Raw genomic sequence first — 15,848 nt, forward strand, 5'->3', positions numbered from 1 at the left:
GAAGGGAGTGCTAGGAAACTGCTCCAGGGCTCTCAGGAATCAAGGGCAGTACTGGGGACTGGGTGAACAGATGCACAAGAAACAGCACCAAAGAGGTTTCCTGTTCAGTCAGTTGGTGAGGGGGAAGAGGATCCAGAAGGCAGTTGAAGGGAGCAAAGATGGGGTCTTGAAGGCTAGTCTCTAGAGGCTGGATCAGAAGAAAGACCACACACTGGGAACCAGTGATGAAACACAACTCTGGACCCCAAATGGAGAGGTGATGGATGGGGGTGGGTGTCAATGATTGAGGGTGGTGGGTGGAACAGCCTCACAGTAGCCATCACAGGGCCACAGGGAAATATATGACTGCTAGGTCCCAGATGGCTCCTTCCAGCCTGGATGGCAAGGCATAGTCTCACAGAGGAGGTCCATTGATGCCTGTGTGGTCGAAGGCACAGAGGTCCTCATATTGACAGTGGCCCTTTTTTGGCAAAGTGTCGGCAGACAGGGTGGTTGGATTTGTCTTCCATAACTTGGGGGCCATCCTTGGGTGGGCAGATAGAGACCAACTTATGAGCTTTTGAGGATTTTTCTCTGCTCTTTGTGAAAGCCTCCCCTGGAAGGACCCCCACGGCGTGGTCCAGGAAAAGGAGGTTCAGTATTGGCCCCCCACCGACCATGACCATATGGGCCACATCTGGGGCCTAGGCCCCCCGAATTGGGCCTCTGCCCCAGGGAGGAGGTTTGAGACTCAGTAGTGGTGAAATCATTGGTCCCCTTGATCCTGGAGGACTTCTGTGAAGAGAATCTGCATTCTTTCCTGTCTGGCTCCTTTCACTCAACATCGTGTTTGTGAGATTTAATCCAGGTTGCCTATAGCAGGAGTTCATTCATTTTCTTGCAGTGTAGTCTCCCATTGCACGCACACACAACAACTTATTTATCTATTCTACTGATGGTGGACATGTGGGAGGATTCCAGTTTGGAACTGACTTGGGTCACCCGGCTTTCCATTTGGCCATGGGGGGACACCCAGAAGCCTGGGTGGTCCTATGGGGCTCCCACCCTCCTCGACTCTAGTCTCTTCCTGCTCTGGCAGCGGGGGCTGCTGTGGTGGTGGCAGCTGCTACTGATTCTGCTTCTTTCGTTTTGGCATCGTGGTTGCAGCAATGGCTGCAGCAGGATTTGGAGAGCAGTGAGGAAGGGGCACGCTGGGTTGCTGTCAGTTCTTATACACTGGTCCCCAAGTAGCTAATGACTCTCGAATTTCATAAAAATGGAATCATACAGTATGAACCTTTTTGTGATTAGTTCTTTTGTTCAGCACAGTGTTTTTTGGATTCAATTATGATGTTACATTTTTTCAGCAGTTCATTAAAAAAAATACGGAGTTGGGTCACCTGGGTGGCTCAGTCGGTTGAGTGTCTGACTTTGGCTCAGGTCATGATCTTGTGATTTGTGAGTTCAAGCCCCACATCGGGCTTGCTTCTGTGAGCCTCTCTGTGCAGAACCTGCGTTGGATCTTCTGTCCCCCTCTCTCTGTCGCTCCCCTACTGGTGCTATCCCCAAAATTAATAAATATTTTAAAAAACCTGAGTAGTATTCTGTTAAATGGATGCACCGTAAGGATACACTAGTTTATTTGTGTATTCATCTATTGACACACATTTGGGTTTTTTTTTTTTGAGTTTTTGGATAGTTTGAATAAAGCTGATAAGAAAAATTGTAATTTTTTGTGAACAAAATATTTAATTTCTCTTAGGAGCCTAGAAATAGAATTGCTCTGTTGAATAACAAATATACATTGGATTCCATATCGCTATTTAAAATTTTGTCCCTTTTTAGTAGAGTTTAAAATCAAGGGAGACCCAGAGATTGTAATCTGTGTCTACAAGCATAATACAAAGAGCTTCAGAGAATTTTATGAAGCCAGACTCATGGGAATGTACTGTTTATCTCAGCTCTCAGGACTTCATTTTTAATGACTTCCTCTTAGGAAAAACCACTGTTCAGGCCCTTAGAGAATTTAGGTTTTTGTCTTTGACAAGTGGTTGACAACAGTTTAAGATAGAGAAATGTTCTGAGTGTCTAGGAATAAAAATCCGGGAAGAACTGCCAAGTGGGATTTGGATCTTGAGACTGCAGATTTCACCATCCTATACTCAGCCCTTGACCCCTCACCAGCGACTCCACTGCTCTGTGCTTAGCCCAGCCCAGCAGGTAAGAGTAGGGAATTGTCCAGGGGACTACATCTCTTTAGGAGCTTCTGCAAGATTTGTGAAGAATTGGCCTTTCCTCTGCAACACGAACTTTCCTTTTTTGATGTGTGGGGCACTTATCTTTAACTCTCTTTGCAAGAACTTGGTACAGAGATTCTGTTCCAAGGTACCTGCAGGGATCAGATTCTGTACAGTAGAAAAAAATAGGACTTTTACACTAAAATCTCTAGGGTAATAACTTTCTATATTGACCTCATTTTGTAACAACAGGACCCTGGCCGATACTTCTCTGCCCTTTGCTGACTCTGCTTCCATCCCCTTGTACTTTTCCCATTGCCACAGGCAGAAGCCTACATGGAAACCTGGTATTTTGATTTTGAAAATCTCTGGATCTAGAAACCAAGATGAATATGACAGCTTTTGAGGACTTTTGTTACCAAAAGACCCAATACTTTGCTCTATCATCTCTTTCACAGTGTACATACTTTACCCTGATCTCATGCAGAAGGTAAAGTGGCCAATTTGTAATTTTCTTCTTGAGTTCAAGGTAGGAAGAAAAAAACCCATTATTTGTGCAACTTTACCTACTCCAAGCCTAGGTGAACATGCCTTATTTTTCCTACTTTGATGCTTTATGGTTCCTGGTTGTATAAGTGTTTGTGTTTGGGAATATAAGTAAAAATATGTATAAGATGTGTGGTAATGTGTGCATGGGATATACACTTATTGATTTCTTAAATAGATATTTATTGAAAATGTTATCTGTGTCAAGAGATGGGAATAAAGTCACTGAGAATCTTTGTCTTAAGAATTCATAAACTAGAAGAAAACAGCGACTTCAAAGTAAATATATATTGTATGACAGAAAATATGTATGAGTAGTGGTAGGTATAAAACCTAGAGAAACAGAGAGATGGGACATAACAGCTCAGCTTAGTAGACCTCTAGAAAGATTGGGTGAAGAAGTGTCAGAGGAGAATACTGAAGGATGACTAGGAGTTTATCTAGATGATAAGGCAGAAGTGAACTTCGATAGAGGAAATGGCACAGGCAAAGACACAGATGCCTGTACCTTTGGGTATAGCAGGGACATGAATTAGCAGTTAGGAAGTGGGGAAGGATGGAAGGATGGCCTTTCAGACAGCCGCAGTCAGGTAGAGATGCTGTAGGATTTGATCAGGCATTTGGACTTCAGTCTATAAGCCACGGAGAATCACTGAATTGATTTAATGGGGGAATTGAAAATGATACGATTGTCACTTTCTAAAGATTATTCTATTCTCTTTTTAAAAATTTATCTTGAGAGGGAAAGAGAGAGAGAGAGAGAGAGAGAATGAGAGAGAATGAGAGAGAGAGCATGAGTAGGGGAGGGGCTGAGAAAGAGGAAGAGAGAGAGAATCCCAAACAGCCTCTGCACTGCCAGCACAGAACCCAAACTAATGAACTGTGAGATCATGACCTGAGCCAAAATGAAGAGTTGGGCACTTAACCAACAGAGCCACCCAGGCGCCCCTCTTCTATTCTGTTTTTTTTTTGAAAGAGCAATGCAGGAGGCAGAGAGATCATAGAAGTATAACAGATAGAAAGTATAGGGTCAGAAAATAGGTTGATGATAACTGGGAATAGAGAGGAGGAGAGAAATTTGAGATCTGAGATACAGTCTAGTGACTATTTCACCTGTCTAGTAGTTAGAAAGGAAAGGAAGGGAGAGAAATGTCTCCCCTTTTCAGCCTGAGAGACTGTCTCAGTATTTGTGTCAATATAAGAAAGAGAGTATTTATGTAGAAAATAAATTATGGAAAAAACAGAGGAGTATAATAGTTTCAATTTTTATTGTCCTAAATTGAAAGTTAAATGAGAAAATGTGTGTAGAGTGACTGGTTCATATTTGTGCATTAAGTAATATATATTTGTTATTATTACAGATAATTAATACTTGTCATATACCAAATAATAACTGTTTATATAAGTTATTACATTTAATTCTTACAGCAAATGGAGAAATTAGATACGAATATCCTCATTTCATAGATGTGGAAACTGAGGTTTGTGTAACTGAAATTACTTACTCAAGATGATCTATATATTAATTCATGGAACTCAGATTCAAACCAAGTTGTTCTGAAAACTGATACTACCATCATCATCATTATTTCTATTATATATGTAAGGAAATTGTCAGTGAGGTCCTGTAAGATGTGTGATGTGTAAATCAGAACTCTGAAAAAAAAAGCCTCAGTTGCTTATGGAGATTTAGAAGTCATTAACAATTAAATGATAGCCAAAGTCAGAAGAAATGAGGTCATTCAGAAAGCATAGACTCAGAAAGTGAAGAAATGAGGGAAATGTCAATATTAAATGATGAGCAGAAGGAAAAAGATGATAATGGAAAGGATGTCATTAGAGAAAAAAAGGAATAAGAGAAAGCAAGGGAGAATACATCTTCAAGAGTATCCATAGTTTTAATTATGACTGAGAGATCAAGCAAGATAACCAAAAGCAAAATCAGTATGTTTGGCCATTGAAAGGTGTCTTTGAATTGTGCAGAACAGATTCATCAAAGAGGTGAAAAACACACTATGTGGAGAAGCTTAGAGTGAAGGGTAAGATGATAAATATATTTATTCTTTTATTAGAAGGAAAACCAATAGCATAGGAAATAGGGAAGATAAAGGGAGAAAAGAGGTTATAATTGTTAGAGAAATAACCTGAGAAGAAGTATGTGAAGTTTTGAGCACAGGGAATACCCTTATTGTAAGGCAATTTTTTTTAAAAGACAACCTTTCCCTGTGAGGAAAGGATGGATTGCTACAGGTTTTAGGTATGTGTGGTCAGAGAGGTGAGTGGTTTAATTTATTTATGTTGAGGCTTTTAATTTCTCCGTGGTATGGTCAGAAAGACAGAATCCTGAGAGTGATGAGATGGAACCGGGTTGGGTTAGGGTGGGGACTAGGAAAGAATTCTGTTCCCCCAGCTATGGAAGGGGTATTGGAAAGACACAAGGAAATAGTAAAGAAGGGTGCCAAGGTTTGTGGAAACACTGGCTGTAATAAGAAACTTTTGCATTTGTTGTGATTATTCTGTAGTTTAACCTAGTAACTGGCATATAGGTGAGACAAAATCAAATATTAACTGACTTTAGGTTCAGGAAATTAGACTTAAAAGAATCAAATGAAGAAGAGTTGTGATAAAGAGGAGTGTCAACTTGCCAAAATGTCTAACTAATGAACAAACTAACTAACCAACTAACCAACTAATGAGGATACAGTTGGGGGTGCCTGGGTGGCTCAGTCAGTTAAGCATTCGACTTCAGCTCAGGTCATGATCTCGTGGTTTGTGAGTTCGAGCCCTGCATCAGGCTCTGTGCTGATAGCTCAGAATCTGGAGCCTGCTTCAGATTCTGTCTCCCCCCTCTCTGCTCCTCCCATGCTCATTGCTCTCTTTCTCTCTCTCAATAATAAACGTTAAAAACTTAAAAAAAAAAAAAAAGAAAAATGGTAAAGTGGTAAAAAGGGGAAAATGGATGAAAAATTTCAGTCATGAATCTATTTGGCAATGAAAGAAAGCAGAGTGAGTGGAAAGTTTGGGAACAGAATAAAAAAAAAATTAGGCAGTGGTTAGAAAAGGTAACAGGACCAAAGAAAGGCTGTGTGTTTGTGTGTGTGTGTGTGTGTGTGTGTGTGTGCATGTATGGATTATTTTGATCCATATATAGTGTATTTCAATAAATGTATGAGGAATACATCCATCATTAAACAAAATTGCTAGCCAATATCCCAACATCATTAAAGTATTATCTAATCCTTATTATTGTTTAAATTCAAGTTAGTTAACATACAGTGTAGTATTGGTTTCAGGAGTAGAACCCAGTGATTCATCTCTTACATACAACACCCAGTGCTCGTCCCAACAAGTGCCCTCCTTAATGCTTGTAGCCCATCTAGTCCATCTCCCTACCCACCTCCCCTCCAGTAACCCTCAGTTTTTCTTCTGTATTAAGAGTCTCTTATGGTTTACCTCACTCTGTTTTTATCTTATTTTTCCTTCCCTTCCACTATGTTCATCTGTTTTGTTTCTTAAGTTTCCTGTGAGTGAAATCATATGATATTTGTCTTTTTCTGACTTATTTCACTTAGCCTAATACACTCTAGTTTCATCCACATTGTTGCAAATGGAAAAATTTCATTCTTTTTGATCACCAAGTAAAATTTCATTGTATGTATATATACCACATCTTATTTATCGTTCATCAGTCAATGGATATTTGGGGTCTTTCCATACTTTGGCTATTGTTGACAGCACTATTATAAACATTGGGGTGCATGTGCCCCTTCGAATCAGCATTTTTGTATCCTTTATAAATACCTAGTAGTGCAGTTGCTGGGTTGAAGGGTAGTTCTATTTTTAACTTTTTGAGGAACTCCATACTGTTTTCCAGAGTGGCTGCACCAGTTTGCATTCCCACCAACAGTGCAAAAGTGTTCCCCTTCTCCACATCCTCACCAACATCTGTCATTTCCTGAGTTGTTCATTTCAGCCATTCTGACAGGTGTGAGGTGGTATCTCATTGTAGTTTTGATTTGTATTTCCCTGACAATGAATAATGTTGAGCATCTTTTCAAGGGGCTATTGGCCATCTGGATGTCTTCTTTGGAAAAGTGTCTATGCACGTCTTCTGCCCATTTCTTCACTGGATTATTTGTTTTTTGGGCTTTGAGTTTGATAAATTCTTTATAGATTTTGGATACTAGCCATTTATCTGATATGTCATTTGCAAATATTTTCTCCCATTCTCTTGGTTGCCTTTTATTTGTTGATTGTTTCCTTCACTGTACAGAAGTTTGTGTCTTGATGAGGTCCCAATAGTTTGTTTTTGCTTTTGTTTCCCTTGCCTCTGGAGACATGTCTAGTAAGAAGTTGCTGTGGCCAAAGTCAAAGAGGTTGCTGCCTGTTTTCTCCCCTAGGATTTTGAAGGTTTCCTGCTTCACATTTAGTTCTTTCATCCATTTTGAATTTATTTTTGTGTATGGTGTAAGAAAGTGGTCCAGTTTCATTCTTCTGCATATTGCTGACCAGTTTTCCCAGCACTATTTGCTGAAGAGACTGTTTTTATTCCATTGGATATTCTTTCCTGCTTTGTTGAAAGTGAGTTGGCCATACATTTGTGGGCCCATTTCTGGGTTCCCTATTCTGTTCCATGGGTCTATGTGTCTGTTTTTGTGCCAATACCATACTATCTTGATGATTACAGCTTTGTATAACTGCTTGGAGTCTGGAATTGTGATGCCTCCAGCTTTGGTTTTCTTTTCAACATTGCTTTGACTATTTGGGGTCTTTTCTGGTTCCTTAAAAATTTTAGCATAGTTTGTTCTTGCTCTGTGAAAAATGCTGGTGTTATTTTGATACAGATTGCATTGAACGTGTAGATTGCTTTGGGTAGTGTAGACATTTTAACAATATTTGTTCTTCTAATCCATGAATATGGAAAGTTTTTCTATTTCTTTGTGTCTTCTTCAGCTGTTTCATAAGCTTTCTGTAGTTTTCAGTGTACAGATCTCTTACCTTTTTGATTAGGTTTATTCCTAGGTATCTTATCGTTTGTGGTGCAATTGTAAATGGGATTGATCTTCGATATCTCCTTCTGTTGTTTTATTATTGGCGTATAGAAATGCAACAAATTTCTGTATGTTGGTTTTATATCCTGCAACTTTGCTGAATTTGTGTATCAGTTCTAGCAGTTTTTTTGGTGGAGTCTTCCAGGTTTTCCATGTTAGAGTATCATGTCATCTGAGAAGAGTAAAAGTTTGACCTCTTCCTTTACCGTTTGGATGCCTTTTATTTCTTTTTGTTGTCTCATTGCTGAGGCTAGGACTTGCAATAATATGTTGAACAGCAGTGGTGAGAGTGGACATCCCTGTCGTGTTCCTGATCTCAGGGGGAAAACTCAGTTTTTCCCCACTGAGGGTAATATTAGCTGTGGGTCTTTTGTATATGGCATTTATGATATTGAGATATGTTCCTTCTATCTCTATTTTCTTGAGGACTTTTATCAAGAAAGGATGTTGTATTTTGTTAAAAGCTTCTTCTACATCTATTGAAATGACCATATGTTTCTTATCCTTTCTTTTATTTATGCGGTGTATCATGTTCATTGATTTGCAGATATTGAACTACCCTTGCAGGCCAGGAATAAATCCCACTTGATCATGGTGAATAATTTTTTGAATATACTCTTGAATTCGATTTGCTAGTATCTTGTTGAGAATCTTTACATCCAGGTTCATCAGGGATATTGTCCTGTAATTCTCCTTTTTAGTGGGGTCTTGGTCTAGTTCTTGGAATCAAGGTAATGCTGGCTTCATAGAATAAGTTTGGAAGCTTTCTTTCCATTTTATTTTTTGGAACAGTGTGAGAAGAATAGGTATTAAGTGTTCTTTAAATATCTGGTAGAATTCCCTTGAGAAACTATCTGGCCCAGGACTCTTGTTTGTTGGAGGATTTTTGATTACCCATCAGTTTCTTTGCTGGTTATGGGACTGTTCAAATTTTCTATTTCTTTCTGTTTCAGTTTTAGTAGCTCATGGGTTTCTAGGAATTTTTCCATTTCTTCTAGATTGCCCAATTTGTTGGCTTGTAATTTTTCATAGTATTTTCATAATTGTTTGTATTTCTGTGGTGTTGGTTGTGATCTCTCCTTTTTCATTCATGATTTTATCTATTTGGATCCTTTCTCTCTCTTTTTTGTTGTTGATATGTTTGGCTAGAGGTTTATCAATTTTTAATTCTTCAAAGAACCAGGTCTTAGTTTCATTGATCTGTTTTACTGGTTTTTCTTTTTGTTTCTATATCATTTATTTCTGCTCTAATCTCCATTCTTGTTCTGGATTTAGGCTTTATTTCTTGTTCCTTTGCTAGCTCCTTTAGGGGTAAGGTTAGTTTGTGTATTTGGGACCTTTCTTGCTTCTTGAGGTGGGCCTGAATTGCAATATACTTTCCTCTTAGAACTGCCTTTGCTGCATCCCACAGGGTTTGGACTGTCATGTTTTAATTTTCATTGACTTCCATGTATTTTTAAATTTCTTCTTTAATTCTCTGGTTAACCCATTCATTCTTTAGTAGTATGTTCTTCAGTCTTCTGATTTGTGACCAAGTGTATGAATTGTTCTGTAGAATGTTTCATGTGCACTTGAGAAGAATGTGTATTGTGCTGTTTTAGGGGGTACTATTCTGAATATATCTGTTAAGTCCATCCAGTCCAGTGTGTCATTCAAAGCTATTGTTTTCCTGTTGATTTTCTGCTTAGATGATCAATTCATTGTTGTCAGTGGGATATTAAAGTCCCCTACTATTATTGAAATCATTTATCAGTGAGTTTCTTTATGTTTGTTATTAACTGATTTATATATTTGGGTTCTCCAAGTTGGGAGCATAAATGTTTACCATTGTTAGATCTCCTTGGTGGATAGACCCCTTAATTATGATATAATGCCTTCTTCATCTTTTGTTACAGTCTCTTTTTTAAAATATAGTTTGTCTGATATAAGCATGGCTACTCTGGCTTTCTTTTAACCTCCATTAGCATGATAGATGGTTCTCCATCCTGTCACTTTCAATCTGCAGATGTTTTTAGGTCTAAAGTAAGTCTTTTGTAAGCAGCATGTAGATGGATCTTGTTTTTTTTGTTTTTTTTGTTTTTTTTTTTTTGTTTTAAATCCATTCTGATACCTTATGTCTTTTGATTGGAGCTTTTAATCATTTAAAGAGTGATTATTGAAAGATATGTATTTGGTGCCATTGTGTCATGTATAGAGCTGGTGTTCCTGGTCCTTTATAGTCTTTGTTGCTTTGGTCTTTTACTATTTTTTTTCTCCACTCAAAGACTCCCCCTTAAAATTTCTTGCAGTGTTGGTTTAGTGGTCACGAACTCCTTTAATTTCTGTTTGTCTGGGAAACTCTTTATCTCTCCTATTCTAAATGATGGCCTTGCTAGATAAAGAATTATTGGCTGAATATTTTTCCCATTCAAGCACACTGAATATTTCCTGCCACTCCCTTCTGGCCTCCCAAGTTTCTGTGGAAAAATCTGCTGTGAACTGATCTATCTTTCCTTGTAAGTTAAGGACTTTTTTCCCCTACTGCTTTCAGGATTCTTTCCTTGTCTGTGTATTTTGTGAATTTGACTCTGATATGCCTTGGTGATGATCAGCTTTTGCTGAATTTAATGGGAGTTCTCTGTTCTTCTTGGATTTTGATGCCTCTTTCCTTCCCCGGATTAGGAAAGTTCCCAGCTATAATTTGTTCAAATAAACCTCCTGCTTTTTCCCCCCGCTCTTCTACTTCTGGGACTCCTGTGATATGGATATTGTTTCAGTTTATGGACTCTCCAAGTTCTCTAAGTTTCCCCTCATGATCTAATAGCTTCCTTTCCCTATTCTTTTCAGCTTCATTATTTTCCATAATTTTTTCTTTCGTATCACCTATTCTCTTCTCTGCTTCTTAGTCCTTGCTGTGACTGTCTTCAGTTAGTTTTGCTTCTCAGTTACAGAAGTTTTTATTTCAGCCTGACTAGTTGATAGGTCTTTGATCTCTACAGCAATGGTTTCTCTGGTTTCTTCTATGCTTTTTGAAGCCCAGCTAGTAGCCTTATGACTGTGGTTCTATCTTCTTGTTCAGATGTATTGCTTATATCTGTTCTGAACAAGTCCCTGGCTGTGATTTCTTCTTGACCTTTCTTTTGGGGAGAATTCCCCTGACTTGTCATTTTGGCTAAGTTTCTGTCTTTTGGGTGTTTTAAAATCTTGTTATATTACTGCACCTAAGAGTAATGCTATATTAAAAAGAGGTCATACACTGTCCAGGGCCTGGCTCTTCAGAAAATGTTTCTGGTGTATGCTGTATGCATGCTGCTATTGCATTTGGACTGCTCTTTCCCCCGGTCAGGCCTCGCAGAGCTCCTCCTTGCTTGCAGTGGGGAGTGTTTGGAACTTTAACTAGGTATGCTTTGATTTGTTTGTTAAAATAAGCCTAGTTAAATGGAAAAAAAATTAAAAAACCTGATTCTCCCCCCCCAAAAAAAAGAGAAAAGGAAAGGGAATAAAAAAACCCCCAGCGAATCAAAAAACGATAATGCCGATTCTAAAGGCAAAAAAAAAAAAAAAAAAAAAAAAGGTAAAAAAAAGAAGAAAAGAAAAAAGAAAGACAAAACAAAAAATAAAGAAGCTTGTTGAGAGAGAGAGAGAGAGAGAGAGAAGGAAATGAAAAAAAAACCAAGAAACTATGAACCTGATTCCAGAAGAAAAAAAGAGGAAAGAAAGAAAAAAAAAGTAAGCCTGGCCCTATTTCCACCAGAACTGCAAGTGTTGTTTTGAAGCACTTGGTTTTCAGTACACTTGGTGCTTTCTGGGTGCTGTCTGTGCCTGTCTTCTGGAGAAGAGGCCTGCTGTATTGGCTCAGAGTCAGTCTTGCCCCCATAAATAAGCAGTTGCCAGGCACAGGGAGGTTAGGTTTGATGTAAGTGGTTCCTACCTCCACTGGGGGTTGGTGTGCTGCTTTCTGAAGACCAACCATGTCGGTGTTGGGGGAAAATGGTGCCACCCCAATCTTTCATCCACAGACAGGGGATCTCACATCCCCTGCTGTTCAGGCAGCCCTTACAGTATAGTAAGGGCAGTTAGCTTGCTGTGTACCACAACTCCCCTGCATTTTTTCTTTGGCATGTGGCTGGAATCCAAAACTCAAAGTCTTTTTTTTTTTTTAATTTTTTTTTTTCTTCAACGTTTTTATTTTATTTTTGGGACAGAGAGAGACAGAGCATGAACGGGGGAGGGGCAGAGAGAGAGGGAGACACAGAATCGGAAACAGGCTCCAGGCTCTGAGCCATCAGCCCAGAGCCCGACGCGGGGCTCGAACTCACGGACCGCGAGATCGTGACCTGGCTGAAGTCGGACGCTTAACCGACTGCGCCACCCAGGCGCCCCCAAAACTCAAAGTCTTAAAGAACACAGCACCACACATATCCATCTCCCTCCTCCAGAGTAGAGCCCCTCTATGCTGTGTTTCTGAAAAACAGTCCCACACCTACACAATGTGCAGAATCTATGGTGTAGCACCACTAAAAGCAGCAAAAGTTTTATTTCCTCTGGGTCCTCTGGTCCTCTGTCCGCTATTGATGAAAGGCCTTTTGCTGGCACCTGCAGGGTCTTTTGGCCTTGGGGAGGCCATATACCCTCTTCCAAAAGTACTCTGGGGGGGATGTTCTCTCCCAATTCACCTTGGAGATCTCTGGTTGACGCTATGTATTCTGGGGCCAGCTCCCTCCTCCCCAGGAGGGCACAGCACAGCTCTGCTCCAGAGAAGGTCACTGTGCAGTTCCAATATCTCAGAGTTTGAGCTCCAAACACTGTTTATAAAAACAAAAAACAAACAAACAAAAAATCAAAAAACAAAAACAAAAACAAAAAAACCCTGCAACATTTAGTACCTCTTGCTCCCTGGTCCATGGTCCACAGAAGCTTTCTTCTTATGTGAACCTGATGCTGCACTGTCTCAACCCCTCTCTCTTCCTCTCTTTTTTTGTCTCTCCACAGAAAGGGTTCCCTTCCCCTCCGCAGCACCACCATTTTTCCTCTCCCCCAATTCACTTCTACACTCCTCATACCTGCCATGTTGTCTGCCTCCAACCATGGAGATCATTATGACAATCCACAGATCAATTTCCTGGGTGTTCCAAGTGATCTTACCTCAATATAGCTGTCTTTGAGGGAGTAGAAAAGCCCAGGGTACCCCTACTTCTCTGACATCTTAACTCCTCCTCCTGTATGCATTTTAACATAGAGGATATTATAACATATTTGAAGGGATAATAAATGGAGGGAAAACAAAATCAAACACAACTAAAAGAACATCAACTTTTATTGATATTTCTGAAGAACAAAAAAAGAAGCTTCCTGCTTTTGCTATTAATTCTTTAAAACTAATGTAGCTTTCTCCCACAACTATATGGTCAATTAATCTTAAACAAAGAAGGAAAGAATATCCAATGGAAAAAAAAGAAAGTCTCTTCGACAAATGGTATTGGGAAAACTGGACAGCAACATACAAAAGAATGAAACTGAACCACTGTCTTATACCATCCACAAAAAGCAAATTCAAAATTAGTTAAAGACCTAAATTGAGAACAGAAATTATGAAAACCCTAGAGGAGAACACAAACAGTAACCTCTTTGACATTGGCTGTAGCAACTTCTTACTAGATATGTCTCCTGAGGCAAAGGAAACAAAAGCAAAAATGAACTCTTAGGACTTCATTAAAATAAAAAGCTTCAGTACAGTGAAGGAAACTATCAACAAAAGTAAAAGGCAACGTATGGAAATGGCATATCTGATAAAGGGTTGGCATCCAAAATATATAAAGATCTTATCAAACTCAACGTCTCAAAAATGAATAATCCAGTTAAAAAATGGGCAGAAGTCATGAATAGCCATTTTTTTCAAAGGAGACATGCAGATGACCAACAGACACATGAAAAAATGCTCAACATGATTGATCATCAGGGAAATACATATCATAACTCCAATCAGATATGACCTCACACCTATCAGAATGGCTAAAATCAATAATGCAGAAAACAGGTGTTGGCAAGGATGTGGAGAAACAGGGACACTCATGCACTGTTGGTGGGAATGCAAACTGGTGCAACCGCTCTGGAACACGTATGAGGTTACTCAAAGAGTTAAAAATAGAACGACCCTATGACCTAGCAATTGCATTATTAGGTATTTATCCAAAGAATACAAAAATACTAAATCAAAGGGATACATGCACCTCTATGTTTGTAGCAGCATTGCCTACAATAGCCAAAGTATGGAAACAGCCCAAGTGTCCATAGAGTGATGAATGGATAAAGAAGATGTGGGGTGTGTATGTGTGTGTATGTGTGTGTGTGTGTGTGTGTGTGTACTCAACCATAAAAAGAATGACATTTTGCCATTTGCAGTGATATGGTTGGAGCTAGAGAGTATTATGCCTAGGGAAATAAGTCAGAGAAAGACAAATACCATATGATTTCACTCATGTGGAATTTAAGAAGCAAAACAAATGAGCATAGGGAAAAAAAGAGAGAGAGGGGCAAACCAAAAAGTAGACTCTTAACTATAAAGAACAAACTGATGATTACCAGAGGGAAGGTGGGTGGGAGGATGGTTAAAATAGGTGATGGGATTATGGAATACACTTGTTATGAGCACCTGGTATTGTATGGAAGTGTTGAATCACTAAGTTGTACCCCTGAAACTAATATTACACTGTATGTTAACTAAGTGGAATTTAAATAAAAACTTAAAAAATTAAAGTAATGTGGACTTCTTGAGGAATTTGATTCTAGAATATGGCCCTTGATTATGTGTTGGATAAATAGAGCAAAGACTATGTAGTCAGATGCCTATTTTCATTATGGCTAGTGGATTTGGTGTCATGATTAGTTTTTTCTTATTCCAAGACCAAAACAGAATTCTTTGTATTTTCTCTTAAATTTTTATATTATGGCTTTGACATATAGATTATTGCTCCATCTGTAATATATTTTGTTTTATATTATGATGTAGTGATGTAATTTTATTTTTATGAAAACATATTAAAATAAATATAGCTATGTATTTAGTATCTTTCTTTTCCTAACTGAATTGAAATGCCAACATAATTATTTATTATGTTCTCATATCCATTAGTATGACTTATCTTAATGAGCTTCTTGATATAGAAGTAACCTTACATTCCTGAAATATAACCCACTTTTTAATGATGTATTATTTTCTTAAGGTGGTATTGATTCTGTTCATTAATATTTTTCAACAATATTTATAATTATTTTCTGTTGGGATGAGCACTGAGTGCTGTATGTAAGCCAATTTGACGATAAATTATATGTATAAAAATAATTATTTTCTATAAATTCAGTCTTTATTTTATGGATTTGGGATGGTTTCCCTATTCAAAAATACACAAGGGTAATTAAGTAAAATTTCTGTAGTGGATCGTTTTGTTTTTGTTTGGGTGAAGTGGAGAGAGATTGTATGCCATTTGATTTTTAGTTCTCTTTTTTCTTACAGAGATCCTGATTTTTCTCCTTTTGCTTCTTTATTCTTTCACTCCCTAATCCCTAAGGTTGCTTCTCTCCTGGAAATTATGCCTTTCCAAGACTGCTACTTTCAATCACACACATTCTTAAACTCTTCCCTATGGTCAGTTCTCTGATCTTTCAGGAAGTTTTTTGTTTGTTTGTTTGTTTGTTTGCTTGCTTGTTTTGTTCTGTTTTTAGTGTTTCCTTACTAAAGAAGGACTTTCTGTTTTAGGCAATGATTATAGATCAGTCTTGAGCTTTCTATTAGCATTTCTTTTCTTTTTTTCCACCCAGTTTTCATTGGACTGTTACAGCATTCTGAAAAGATTTACATTAGGAGTATAAGAGGTAGTTTTCTTGGATTTGGTGGGATTTTTTTCTCCCTAATTTGGATAATTTAAAACTCAGGCATTCTCTGTGTTTTAGTTAAAATAAGCACATGATTTTTGTAGTTTATTATTTTTTTATTTATTGCCATTGTAAGATACACTATGAGATTTAAATTTACACAGACATCATTTATTTTCACACT

At 38.3% G+C, this 15,848-nt stretch overlaps 1 pseudogene; it reads right to left on the bottom strand.

Annotated features, from left to right (window-relative positions):
• Positions 1 to 275: 275 nt before the first annotated feature.
• LOC123602551 lies at positions 276 to 1,135 on the bottom strand (annotated as a pseudogene).
• Between the last annotated feature and the right edge of the window lie 14,713 nt (positions 1,136 to 15,848).

This window comes from Leopardus geoffroyi, chromosome D1 (genome assembly GCF_018350155.1).
Source record: "Leopardus geoffroyi isolate Oge1 chromosome D1, O.geoffroyi_Oge1_pat1.0, whole genome shotgun sequence".
In the NCBI taxonomy this organism is placed as follows: Eukaryota; Metazoa; Chordata; class Mammalia; order Carnivora; family Felidae; genus Leopardus; species Leopardus geoffroyi.